General features: G+C 31.7%; 2 long non-coding RNA genes across 2 annotated transcripts; both read right to left on the bottom strand.

Moving 5' to 3' along the window:
• Window positions 1-57: 57 nt before the first annotated feature.
• On the bottom strand, window positions 58-10117 carry LOC111641626. Its single transcript, XR_002759442.1, has 3 exons — window positions 10046-10117; window positions 4224-4290; window positions 58-1034 (listed from the first exon to the last, which is right to left on the bottom strand). It is a non-coding gene; the product is annotated as an uncharacterized LOC111641626 (long non-coding RNA).
• Window positions 10118-10275: 158 nt separating this feature from the next.
• On the bottom strand, window positions 10276-11604 carry LOC111641627. The gene is made up of 3 exons (XR_002759443.1): window positions 10845-11604; window positions 10561-10618; window positions 10276-10485 (listed from the first exon to the last, which is right to left on the bottom strand). It is a non-coding gene; the product is annotated as an uncharacterized LOC111641627 (long non-coding RNA).
• Between the last annotated feature and the right edge of the window lie 2982 nt (window positions 11605-14586).

Raw genomic sequence — 14586 nt, 5'->3', positions numbered from 1 at the left:
AAGTTTTCTTTAATATTTTTATCTTAGATTTAATATTTTAAATAAATGAATGACCATCAAAACTTATTTAATTATATAGATTGTTATAAGTAATATATATTAATTTTTTTAACAATACTGAAAAATAATTATGTCAAATAATTAATATATATGCTTGTATAAAATCTACTAGAGAAGTATAAAAATTTGAAATATACTAAATACACTAAGATTCCATAATATAACCATAGAACCACACTCATATTTCTAGTTGTGATTTTACACGGCTCGAGTAGATTTAAATTTTATTTTTTGAATTTTTCAGGGTCACGCACTTCTTCTGTGACATTATAATTTTAAATATATCATAAACCAATAAAAATTTTAGATAAAATGGCAGGTAAGCATTTCGGTACACACCCAAATGAGATATGGTAATGTCACATGAATGTGGATGTCAGTCCGAGGCATGGAAAACAATCTCGGGCCGAGCAAAACACCATCAGTCTATCAAAGAGAATTCATGCTTGGCATTGTTGTGTTTTAGCAGACATTTGTAGGTACAGAACAATGCCAAATATTTGCCTCGACATTCAAAGCATTGGCATCTCCAGCCCGAGGCAAAATGAGGAATTCCGCACAGCCTCACCATGTCTCATTCGTGTGCATGCTCGAATGCGTACCCAACATAAGAAGTAGGCCTACTCAAGAGAGATAATTTCAAACTGAAGTCTTGTGAAATTATAAAATCTTATCGACTTTATACTCTTCGTTACGTTGCTCGAATTTGAATATGTCGGAGTAATCTGAAATAATTCATTTCAAAAAACAAAGAGAGTTATATTTTACACCTAGAAATGATCATTGTATTTTTAAACACACAAGAAACATTACACTGATTACAGGTACTGAAAAAAATTTATTTTTTATAGCAACTTATAGACTAAATCATGCTAATTTAAACTATAAAAAAGTTAAGAAGGGGGAAAAAATCTTGTGTTTTCTTTTAAATTTCTTGTTTATCTTCCATAAGACGTTCTTTCTTGCAATATTTTCTGTATCGTGTTAAAGAAAAATTTTCAAAAGAAATAATATAATTTATATTCATTAAAATATAATTTACGATCTCAATTAACACTGAAAAAAATTAGTGTTTTTAGACAAAATTATATAATAAATTCTCACGAAAATACTCCTAATTACAGCATTACACATCACACTAAAGGAAACAAAAATTTTAAATGTGCCATGAAGTCAGGAAATTTTAAACACAAATATATTCAATAATAGCACCCTAAAAGAGCAGTAGTGGAGTTTTGCCACCCATTTCCAGAATGGTTGTCAATAGAGAGAACTTCTGGCACTAACATTCCTCCATGAACTATTTACAGAAAAATCTAGCAACAAGCTGCGTAACTTTTCCAGGCTACGAGATTTTATTTTAAAAAACTTTTATACTATTAATCATAATAAATAAATTGTGTGTGATGCCACCTGTTATGAGATTTTGTTATAAATTTTTGTTTTGCATTTTTAATTATTATATAATGACAAAGATTAATTTTGAGGGTAGGGCCATGTTTTATAAAACACTGTTAATAATGAATAAAATCTTTACCAAGTCCTATTCATCTTGAGATACATGACCCCCCTCTTTCTCTCCACCTTCTTGATCTTTCACCACCAAAATTTAATAGTGTCAATGCCCTTTATGTACAAGCCATCATGCCAAATTTCATTTCTTAATCTTTACCCAATTCTGAGATATTAAGCAAAATAGATATCAAAACAATTTTTTTTGCCTTTTTTTTTTACTTTTATAGGTTCAGGAGGTCTCAAAACATGAGATTTACAAAAAACTAAGAGGGTGAAATTTGACACAATTTCAATACTTTCCCTTGTCATGTATACATAACAGTCAGGAAAATAAAATGAGCTAGCCATGTTAAAAGAGTTAGTATTCTGTGGCTATTCTTTAACTTTCTGAGCATACACTCACCTGTTTCCCCATAATAATGATAATAAATTCAAATCAAAGTTAATTGTAATTATGATCTAATGCTCATTAAACTTATTAATTTCTTAATTTGTAATTAACTGATAAATTTTTAGTTAAATTTAATATGATTTGTAAAGCCAAACAATCACTGGAATACATCGGACTATTTTTCCACAATTATATTTAATTAGAAATTTCTAATTAAATAGCTTAGAGATTTATTGGTTTCGTGATGTTTGTTTAATATGATTTATTATTAAAATTTAAAAACAGTTCTCTGCACATTTTAAATGGGCTTAACTTGATTGAATTATGCTCACTATTGAATGGAAAACAATGCATTCAATAAAGGTAATTCAATATAAAAAAAAAAATACCATTTTTTCTGAGTCTAACAAGTCCCACAGATTTTTAAGTTATACACAAAAAAATATCTTTTGTATTTGACTAGATCATTAAAAATTTGAGACTTCTGAACATGATAGCAACAGCCAGCATTAAAATTAATCTATATTAATTATGTAACAGCTAATTACACTTATTAACATTAATACAAAAAACTGATTTACAGTTGTACCTTGTACTACTTGAACGGAGGAGGGACATTTTACATACGTCTTGGTTGTTTTTTATGTTATGAATGGCAAACCCTGAGCAGAGGAATATTAAAGCCCACTTTAGAGATGGAGCTGTGTATGTAATGAAAAAATTGAGCTCAAAGAATAAACTTCTAAACAAAGAATACAATCTCACGTTAGCAATAATGTGTTAAATTTCATAACTGCTATGTTATGTACCAGACCTGTTAAAAATAAGCAAATAGTTTGTTCAATACATATAACTTTTACTTATTAACCATGGAATCAGCGAAGTGTGTAGAAGCAATAAACAAGTAAGAAGGCTGTAATATCAACGATTGAGATCAAAAAGGAACTTATCACAAAGTATGAAAATGGTACATTGTTATCTGGTGGCAACATTTAAAATGCCAAAATTGTTGGTATGTGAATAGTAAATGCAATTTTCATTTTATCATGCAGTATTTACATATTTTATTTATTGTTTTTGTGTTTTAATTTACTATTAATACATTTAATTGTGTAATTTTTACCTTAAATTATACATATTTGCTGTTTTAAGTTTAATGAAATGGGAATTGGGTTTAGGGTCTAGAAATGGATTAATTAAATTTATATTATTTCTAATAGAAAAAAATTGATTCAGACTTTGAACAATTCAGAGTTCAAATGGCCTCCTAGAATGAATGAAATTCAAAGTATGAGGCACCATTGTACTTTAAATAACAAACAAAAACAGCTTTTTACGTATTTGCTTTGTGAATGAGTTACTTCCTAACATCTCCATTACAATAACTTGATTCTCTTTTCATTCATCTGCTAGCATCTTTGTGTATTACCATTTATAGAAAATTAATTTTCTAAACATTTTTATATTGTTTCCTAAATGATTTTGTTTTTATTAAATCCATAAATCACATTTTAATGATGATATCATAGTACTTAAATAAAGGATCTTCTAAAGAATGCTACCTTTTTAAATTATTGTAATTATGCTAATTATTATTTAAGAATGTTGTAACATACGTGTCACAAAACTGTCAGTTTCATTACAATTTCTCAATGTACACATCAAACTGATACTCAAATTCTTCTTGCGCTTGCTATGACATATGTGTTGTCACTGCTCCCATGGCAGCCAAGATTCTACGGCTGCTGCAGATGACTTGTGATGCACAATGATGAGTGATTCCAACTATGTGCACTGCAAAATGCAAAATGTCTTCTCTGTTGTAGAGCCACCATTTTTGTTTACAGAGACTTTGTAGAGACAGCAGACAAAAAGATGTTTGTATGTAAATGGTAGATGAAACTTGAATGGTTACTCTATTGATTGGTGTATGTTGCATACTTTTTGGATAATCATTAAAATAATTACAGTAATTTAAAATGGTAACATTTATTTTGGAAAATTGTATTGATAGCTGGATGGCTGAAATGGTTATGGCATCATCCCACCATTCTGAAGGATCTAGAATTGAATTTGAATAGTTGAAAAACCACACTATGTCAGGCCCTATTCCTTTCATCCAGTTGCTCCCAGTGTAAGCCAGGCTGAACCCATGACAGATACAGAAAAAGACCCTTTTATTGCCCAGATAATGGAGAGTTAAACAAGTAATTAAATATATTGCTATTATATAACTTTAGAATATATAAAAGGATACATTTTTATTCAGAGAACGTGAACTGTTAGGCACTTCATATCCTATATTCATTCTTCATTTTGTCTGTCTGAAAAATATATTTTCATTTATACATTAAAAAACATGTAAGAAATAAAAGAAAATTTTAACAAAAAATTTATTATTATTATTATTAAAAGAAAAGAAAGCAAGTTTCAATAGAATATAAAATCAAATAACTAGTATATGAAGTAAGTTAAAATTGTACACTACTGTATTTGGCAGAAAGAAAAGAGAATAAATCAAAAATACTGAATGCATGGTCAAAGGGCAAGATACATGAAGTAATCTGATATTCATGGGTAGAAAAAACTGAACCTGTATACAGCCACAAATAAATTGAGCATTTCTGACTTGTATTGCATCCAACAACTCAGAAATAGTGATGCCAATTGGCAAATGGTCAAACAAATGTGAATTGCAGAGAAGTAATTGTCCATCAACACCTGATGTCAATGCCATTAATGAAATAATGCAGAAGAACAGATAAGTCACATGAAGCAGTTACAGATTCACTTTAATCTCCTACATGGCACTGCCCACAAACATTTGAGCTTTTGGAAAGTATGCAACAGGTTGGTTTCATAGCAACTGTTCAACCAACAGAAGCCTGACAGAATAGAAATCTTGCTAACCTCAACGATACCTTTATATTGCACATTGGCCACAGGCAAAGAGGTTTTCGATGCATTACCTTTCACTAGGATGAAAATGGAAAATACAGCATGAAAACATTCCAATTCACCAACATGCAAATAGGTTAATAAGATGATGATAATTATAGAAAAGGTGATGGTGACAATCTTTTAAAATGTTCAAGAATGATTCTTATTAATTTCAAGAAACATGGTGCAACTATGACTGCAACTAACGTAAAAAATTACTTTTGTGTCATAAATTTTGAAATAATCTAAAAAAAATGATTAGTAATGCTTTTCTTTTTGGTAATTTTAAGCAGATGATTAAATTTTTTTGGATGATAATATCCTATCTTCTTATGCTTTTGTTGTTAATTTCTAGTAAAACAGTATTGGCTTGAGCCAAGTCAGGGGAGGTAGTACTAAGAAGTCTAATTGTTGCATCCATAGTTTAGCAACTTATATGATTGGAATTGTTCAATTGTACAATTTACATTTCCAAATAGTGTGTTAATCTGGCATGTGGATTTGCATTATACTGGAAAGGAAATGAGGGCTGCCACAATACTGAATCCGGAACTAAACTGATTCAAAACTAATTGATGTGCTGTTTCTTGTGGAGAGTTGCAGAGCAGCTGAAATCCATAGAAGGATATTGACAGTGTATAGCAAATTCTATTTATTGTTCCAAAGTGTTGCAAGATGAAATTTGGTGCTCAGGAAAGGTCATAAAGATACCACTAATCAGATACATTTGTCTTCAAAAAATAATCAATCAAATTGAATTTTTCATTCTGGAATATCTTTTTTACTTTATGAATGCTGAAAAACTGAAGAATTACAAGCAAAAGAGAGATGAAGACCAAACTCTGCAAGTAACATTAAATGCAAATAATACTCTTTGAATGCTTAGAGATTAGCCCTCATAAATTACAAATTTATTATTAAAAATTCCACTAGTAATACGAATTTCCCATAATTCTTAGACATACCGTAAGTACAAAATCAAATTTTCAAATTATTTATGTTTCTGAGATAACTTTCATTAAGTAGCAAGTTAGAAAAACAATACAAATGCTATGAAATAGATATTATATAGCAGCTCTAGTTCCATGTTCTTCTATGTATACAATAACTATTCATATCAATACTGTATTGTAAAGTCTTTAGACGGATAGACATTGCTATTTTGTGATAGAATCATAATTATTTTATAATAATTTTTACTTAAAAATCTAATCTTGGCACTTGATCCATGGGAGAAATATCAATACTTGCTCCAGACAAGCCCTGCTGTTACATACTTTAATTCAACAGCCTTAATTGACATTTCCCATTGAAGTGACTGAAATAACAGCTTCTCCATGCTGTTGATGCTTCATACATTGATAGGCAAAATGTAATAATATCTGACCACATACTAGTACAAGCTATTTGAGCCAAACTAGACAAAAATCACTTTTTGACTAAATAAACTCATACATTAAAATCGGTATCCTAATGGAGATTGTACCAGATGAATGTTAAGCATTCCCGATTGATTCCTGAAAGATTCCAGAAGGCAATGACTAGTAACAAGCTGATTTTTACTTAATTCACCATGAAGATATAAGTCCAAGTAGATCATCTGAATTCTATTACCAAGGATCAGAAAGATAGAGAGCTTGCAAAATACATATCATCATGAGTTATGCATCATACTGGAGAAAAGTTAGATTTACTAAAACAAATCTCTGATTCAAAGAAAGTTTTTGTTTTGGAATCATTATTAACAAAACACAGACCTATCAATCATCCTAGGTATTATCTGCCAGATTATTGGTTGTTCATAAATCAATAAACAACTCATATAACTGGATGTAATAATTAAACAATCACACAAATACCAAAAAATCTAGACCAATTAAAATGGTTTGGTTTATGAATTTAAGTATTGTTTTCTCTGCTGAATTTTTTTGATGTTTGTATGTTTGTTTTATTGCTTATTCATTTATAAATTCTTAATTACCAGTGTTTTAGCTCATTTTTTCACTAGAGGATGTTGCCTGTTATAAGTTATATCATATACACTTTTACAGTTTGTTTAATTTTATAAGATGTATCTTCATTATTGATGTTTTGATTTTGCAAGGCATGCAATATTTTGTTTTAGTTCTATAATTGTTTCCTGAAGACATTTTTCTTTGTCAAAAACATTTGAGTCAATGACCCAAGTATACACTTAATAAACACCATTAAATTGACTTATTAGACATTATTAATATTAGTTTTTCTATAAATGCTTATCATTTTCTCCATCTTTAACAAGTTATGTTACTTCTTCTACCAGGTTTGTGAATAAACTTCTAGAGAATACAAGTCACAGTACTTCTATAAATACACTAGGAATAATTTCACAATGCACTTCTGCAAGGTCATTTTTCCTACTTATTGGAGGAGCATTTCACCTGTGCTTTTTATGAGAATCTTGTAGAAGTATCAAGAAACTTTCCAATCAACTTGATGAATCTGCTTGTTAGCTGCATCAGAGTCATTTCTACTTTGGTCATGTTGCTACATTTTATCAGCTCTCAGCACTATGCTGTATTATTTTAAGTGGCAGTGATATTATGTACAGGAAGGTATGAGAGCATCAAGTCTGCCTTTGTTGCAGACAGTCTGCCGGTAACCACTATAGGACTGGTCTTTGATGTCTGTGTTAACATCATTGTAATTTTTTCACATGTCTCAACTAAATAAAGATGAGAAAAACCGCCAAGTGTCTTAATTTATAGCTCTTTATTGTGTTAGAAGCAGAAATCATTGAAATGTTTAATCCATTGTCTGATAATCTCACACTGCAAATACACAAATTTCTCTCTTTGGACTATTTTATTTTTTATAAATAAAAATTTTGAAACTTATTTAAATATTTGTGGTGATGATGATAAAATTCTGATACAGGGGAAAAAATATATTCATCATTTTATTTGTTGAATCATTCTCTTTTGACTTCTCTGTTAATTTAGAAACATTAAACAATTCCCTGGTTACGGGAAATATATTAGATAACGAAGGAATATTCGAGACCTTTTTTGACTTTGGATTTTTTTTCCTTAAAATGAAAATTTAAAAGTTAAAATATTAATAGTAATAATAAATAATTAAAGCTAAGAGCTAAAGCATTTGTCTGCCATCAAATTTCCGACCTCTGGTAACTAAAGAATTGTTTCATATTTATATATTAAGCAGTCAAAGAGGTTTATTCCCACACTTGCCTCACCAGAGGCAGCCCCTTGGGCATCCACGCCTTTCTGTAATTCCTTTATATTCAACTGTTTGCTTATGGGATATGCTCCATATTTTGTATATTTTGTTAATTTCAATTAATGGAACCGACTGGTGCTCTGAGGTCTCATGTTTTATACTTTTCTATTAGTCTTTTTTCTTTTTTTCCTTGTTCTCACTTCCTCTAAACTCTTCATCCTTTCTTTTCAAAGGCTATGCTGTAAGGTTGAGCCTTCTACTCCTTTCCAGTAAAGTAAAGTCAAAAGAGGTTGCCTCATTAGCGAGGTTTTGGCCGAAGTTTTCAATGCAAAAACGTGAACATCGGACGTTCAGCACTGCCTTCCTGTAAGCTTAGAAGTTTGTCAATGGCATTTGGAACGTTGAGCATGCCTCCACTGATGTTCCAAATGCCATTGTCAAACTTTTAGACTTACAGGAAGGCGGTGCTGAATGTCCGATGTTCATGATTTTGCATTGAAAACTTTGGCCGCAACCTCGCTAATAAATAAGAAACCTATAACTAAGGATTACAAAAAATTTAATCATTCTGTATCATAATTTCACAATAATTCTAGAATGTTTAAATAAGCTGGTCTGAAACAATTCCTTGTTTCAGACCAGCTTATTAAAAACTTGTTTACAGCAATTTATGAAAACAATGGGTGCATTGCTTGGTTAAGTGACTTTAATACAGCTGTGGTATAACCTGTTCCATTTGAAACAGAGTACATTGTCGACTTGCTTATCCAGCTGTATTAAAGCCGTTTTACCAGACAATGCACCCGAATTAAGTTTCTGATTCATAATGTCAATAGAAGCCAAATAAAAATATTGAAATTTGGCAAAGAGATTTTACAATAATCTGCTTTACACAAACAAGAAAAGGACACCATCCAATTAGGGACGAAGGCTACAACATCAAACCTCATCTATTGAAAGACCTTAAAAAGACACGTCAATGCACAAAAATTTGGGTGCCATCACAGAATGAGTAAAAAGCTATTAAACTGTAAAAATAACGTAATGTAAAAGTTTTATCGACACACAAAGTATTTAGAGAAGTAAACAACAATCAAGGCAGAAACACCTTTCGTGGCAAGTAGAACATTCCTTTTCTCCATTTCACACCTCGGAGAGACCGCAAAACACGGAGGACGTTCCGAACAATCCTGGCCTTTCCGAAGAGTATCCACATTCGAAAACACACGCCGCATCGGAATTCAAACCCCGAAGAGTAGACAAACATCCGTAAAGTAATCCTGGTGGCAAAAGCAGACATTTACCGGCGAGACGTCTCTTCGGCGCGTCGGCCCCGGCACCCAGTTTCGTGCATCGACGTATCTTTCAGACAGGACAGATTCGGTGTCGTTTCCTCATAGTTAGCAGAAAAACGAAAGTAATTTTGAAATGTAAATTAAGAAATTTTTTCTCTTTTTTAAATGTTCACGATAAAACATAGATAAACACCGAAGTAAGTTTTCTCTCTATGACGTATAAACCTTTACGATTCTTTATTGGAAGAATGACAGTGACGTAAAATGGAGATAACGAACGTCAGGTACAACAGATTATTATATTGATTCTCGAGTGGAAGCTGTCATTACCTGCCATTGATTTTGTCGATATTGAACACGGTCGACACAAAAATCGGTAGGGTTCTGCCGAAGGAAATTTGCGAATTTTACAGTTTCAATGCGAAAATTTGGTAAATTCTGACAACGGAAACGGAGAAAAATCCACCGAGCGTGAATAACTACGGCCTCAAGAGTGGCGCTCCATCGAATATGTGGAAATGTAAATAAATAAATTAATTTTAAAAGACGAAGGCCGTAACGAGATATTTTTGTATTATTTATGTATATAAGTATTTAAAAGTAAATAAATTAAAATTATTGGCACCTGATCTAAACGGAAGTTCTGGCAACAAGTACCTCGTTCAGCACAATTTTAAAGAAAGTACGCCGGACGTTGCCAGCCTGTCAATTAAAATTGATTACGTCATGACGTTTATTTATTTATTTATTTATTTTAATAAAATTCTATCAACGTATTTAATGTATACAGATTTTCTCTCTAAAAGAATGTTTTTCTTCGAGGTGTGTTAAAAAATGTATACATAAAAGTATAATATGTATAATATAATAATGCAATGAATAAGTTGTGCTGGATGACGTGGCATCGGCCTACTCCTCTGGTAAGCCGATGACACGTCGTCCAGCGTCATCCAGAGGTCCGGGTTCGAGTCCGGAAGGGAAGAAACTGATTATTTTTCGAAAAGTGTTCGTCTTGCATATAGGGCCTCGTTCCTCGTTACCCGGCCTTCTCCGTTGTGGCAGGGCCTGGCCAAATCAATGATGGGTATAAAAAATGTCTTCGTAGGACGGAGAGAATAAATGAAAATAATTTATTATTACCATAAATTTCTTCTCCAAAGTCAGGTTACGAGAAGAAAAATTTCCCACGAAGGTACATCTGAAATAAATAAAAAGTTTTAGAAGTATTAAGTTTAAGTACAGTATTAAAACAAAAAATACTCGCCAATAAAGTAAGAGTTGATATTCGCTACTAAACGATAATATTTATAGTTAGAACTATTATAGAAATTATTATAACCTGAAACTTAATTAACTATGGGAGCAATATAGATAAATATCGCTGCATACAATAAAAAGCCATTAGTATATATATGAAGACCTACCACACAGGAAGTAATATATTCCATTGATTATTAATTAAGTGAATCTAAACACTTCTGTATTTCCAAATGTTTATGCATCAAATCATCTACAAATTTTTCTAATGAAGCATCACTGCTTCTTCTTGCTGCTGGTTCCTTTGATATTACCGTGTATCTCTTTCCAAATATATTAAAAATCATTACAAATAAAGCAAGAATTGAATATGTTTGACCTACAGCATAAAATGCACAGATTGATAAACATATTGAACATCAGGAGTTTCTGTTTGATTGCTACTTGTAAGAAATACAGAGTATAACACAGTAGAAGACGCAAAAGATGTTACTATTATTGTAACATTATACAAATTTTCAACAGATATTCGTTCATTTGGATTAGTAACTGCTTTTCTCCGAGATAACAACTTTTCGGAGAATGAAACTACAATTTTCTTCTCTTGATAATGCTAAATTGATACGTACTAATGAATATACGATAAGTACTAATGAAATGCATGCTCCTTGTTTCTCGTAAGTACCGCTGAAACCGAATTGCTTATCACAACACGGGGAGTTCATTGTTGCGATGAGAGCAATTTTTTGATAACTTTGACCCACATAATTGCTTCGATAATATGAGTAATACAAATTAAAAAAACGGAAACTTTGTCTTTTTTACAGCAACAAGAAATGAAACAATCCACACCAAATACTTTCCCTGTACAGATCAGTGGATAAATGAAGCATACAAGACAAGACTTTCCCATTTTCCTAATTAAAGAAATCGAAAAGTTTTCTATTGTTTTCGTAATTATTTACGAAAACAATAGAATCTGTATTTAATAATCCCGATAACTTTTGCAGAGCAAATTATTTTCAGAAGATAATTTTTAAGATTGTCAATAAGCTTTACTTCTCTTAACCGATATCTTTTCTACAAGTAAGTAGAAGATTTTACATATAATGCTTCCAAGATATGTGTATGCTTGAGTTACGAAAGAAATTTTAAAAATTTGAAGCAATTATAATTAGAAATCTATTAAAAAGAAATTTCAAAGGTCAACAAAAGTATACTATATCCTTTATCGTTACTAAGAAAAATATATTTATTAAAGTAATCAATAATTTATTTTCAATCAATAATTTCTCGATGCTACTGTGTATATCAAAATCGTATTAATCAAATACAGTGGTACTGTACCTCGATACTCGACCGAACAATCACGACTCGTTAAGACAAATTTTCGGTTATTTTAATTTTGTCATCAGTAAAAAAGTGATAAAAATGAGTATCTAATTTAAAAATAAAATGAAACTTTAGAGCTTCCTTGGGAATTAAGAAAAGAGCAACCCGACGACAGAGGAGGGTACGTGCTCCTGATGCTCCAATGTACGGGTGCCTCTGTATTGGTCATACATTAATCATATTTAGAACTACTATATTTGCTTACAATGTTTCAGACTTATGAATTTTCAAGTTTTTCGTTTATAGTCATTTATCTGTTCTGATCTGATGTCACATCAGCGAACACTGTCACCGACTTGGGCAACAGCTTGAACCAACGTTGCCAGCATGGTCTTTTTCGCCAAACATGCAGATATATTCTAGTCGTTTTATACATAGTTCTGTCATAGGTCTGTGACCTGGAGGACTCTGCTCGATCTGCAGATATTTTATGGATAGTTTGATGAATATGTCAAATTTTGCCCTTTACCATTCTGAATTCGCCAGGCATTTCCATTGCGGGCCTGATCAAATCGGCAAGGAATAGAAATACACTCTCTTAGTTTTCAACAGAATGAGAGGATACAAAAACGTGTGACTCGAAGTACGCAATGAGTTTACAATTCCCGACAATAACTTTATCGATGAACATGATGTTCTTTCAAGTCTAATATCTCTTCAGTAAGCTTCAACTTTGTACTTCTAACTGACATCCTAATACCAAATTCTTGCAAAAATGAATTTTGTTGTTGTCAGTGGCGTGCCGTGACATTTGATGATAGGGAAGCTGTGTTTCTGTAAAAAGCCGACTTCCAGGGACAATTAATTGCGCGTCAGTGATAGTCTAGGCCAGACCTGGCCAACCCAAATTATTTCGCGGGCCACTTTGATCACGCGTAACATTACGGTGGGCCACAATTTAGGCAAACTTGCTTTTAAAAAGTAAAACAAATATAACAATAAAATCTTATTAATTTGTATCAAGAGTTCGTACTCGCACTTGCTCATTATAACAATGACACATGCAAATTTCATTTATTTAATAGTTTTGGTATATACATAATGAGAAACAAAAGTTTTAATAGATATATAATATCGCTTAGCGGGCTACATAATTTAACTTGACAGGACGCGGGTTGGCCTGGCCTAGTCTAGGCCCTCTAGGGTCCATTCGTATTCGTTTGTTCGATAAGCTAGAAAAAACCGTAGACTTCTCTAAATGTATTTTTAATAGATTATCTGACGTACTTAATAAATAAACAAGTTCAATATAATTACCCCTGTTATTAGATTCGATAAATTCCCTCTAAATACCAATTCTTGCTTTGATAAAAAAAAAAAAAAAACATATAACATCTATTAATTTAGATATAATACAGTATATCTATTAGCCGTAACTATCTTGTTATAATTTTCAATATTTATTTTATATTATTTACTAATGTTAATAGATTGTCCGTCATTTGTTTTCTAACTAATTCATTTTATAACCAGGTGGTGTCCTCGGAAATTTCCAAAATTTACAACTATTCAAATTTCTGTCTTTATCACATCTAATACGAAGAAATCAATCCCCACTGTACTCGGCTAGTTATTAGTTCGGTTAAGCTTTTAAGTAAAATTCCGGCTCTTTCAGCAGGGTTTTATTTATGTCTCTAATTTCATAATCTCTTAATTATTTAACTACTCCTTAAATTTAGTTGTAAATGATGCTGCCAAAATAACAGTTAATTTTTTAACATTATACAAGAACTGTACATGTTTTTTCTGCATCCCCTTACAGATGGGACATACTAAATCGTAATATCACTAGTTTAACATTGAAATCTGTAAGTAATACAAGATGGGAGAGCGGAGTAAATATATCAAATATTTTAATTGATGGTTTTAAAACTCCTGTCAACTATACAGAACTATCATAAAAACATACTAGTAAATTCCTATCGGTTAAGTTAAGTTATAAATCTACTCGCGATTCACATAATGGGGCGAGGACTGCCAAATATTTAGCAAGCAGGCGGCTAACAGCCCTGGATAGAATTACTGGAAGCGTTATACGATGTTTTGGTATGTAGCATCCACCAGCTAAACTTCCAGAGGTTGGTGGTCTGTAAAGCACATGGGCGAATGCGTGCAATCTGGCTGCTTTACACCGTTCAAATATCTTCGCCGTGGAAGTTGTCCCGTATTCGACAATAAAGAGCTTTAGTTGGAAATATGCATACACGAATTTATATTCGAATATACAATAGCAATCTTATCGTTTTTTTCACATATAGTATAGAAATTTGTAATAAGATACACAATGCGGTTATAATAAAATATTAATTTTAATTAATCCAAAATACTTTAAAATATGAAAATAATTGCGCAATATGTATTTATATTTTAGAAAATACAAGGAAAGCGGCGCTTCCACTGCTTCCAATGACGGCACGCCACTGCTTCGCATATCTAATAACTATGTATGGCCAGTTTCCCATAGAAAGTGCTTCAGGGAGAGATCCATCCTTGACGGACCATCAATATGTTACGTTC

The sequence above is a fragment of the Centruroides sculpturatus genome, unplaced genomic scaffold (assembly GCF_000671375.1).
Source record: "Centruroides sculpturatus isolate CEXI.00-Female unplaced genomic scaffold, Cexi_2.0 scaffold1087, whole genome shotgun sequence".
NCBI lineage: Eukaryota > Metazoa > Arthropoda > Arachnida > Scorpiones > Buthidae > Centruroides > Centruroides sculpturatus.
This window is presented reverse-complemented; position numbering and strand designations above follow the sequence as displayed.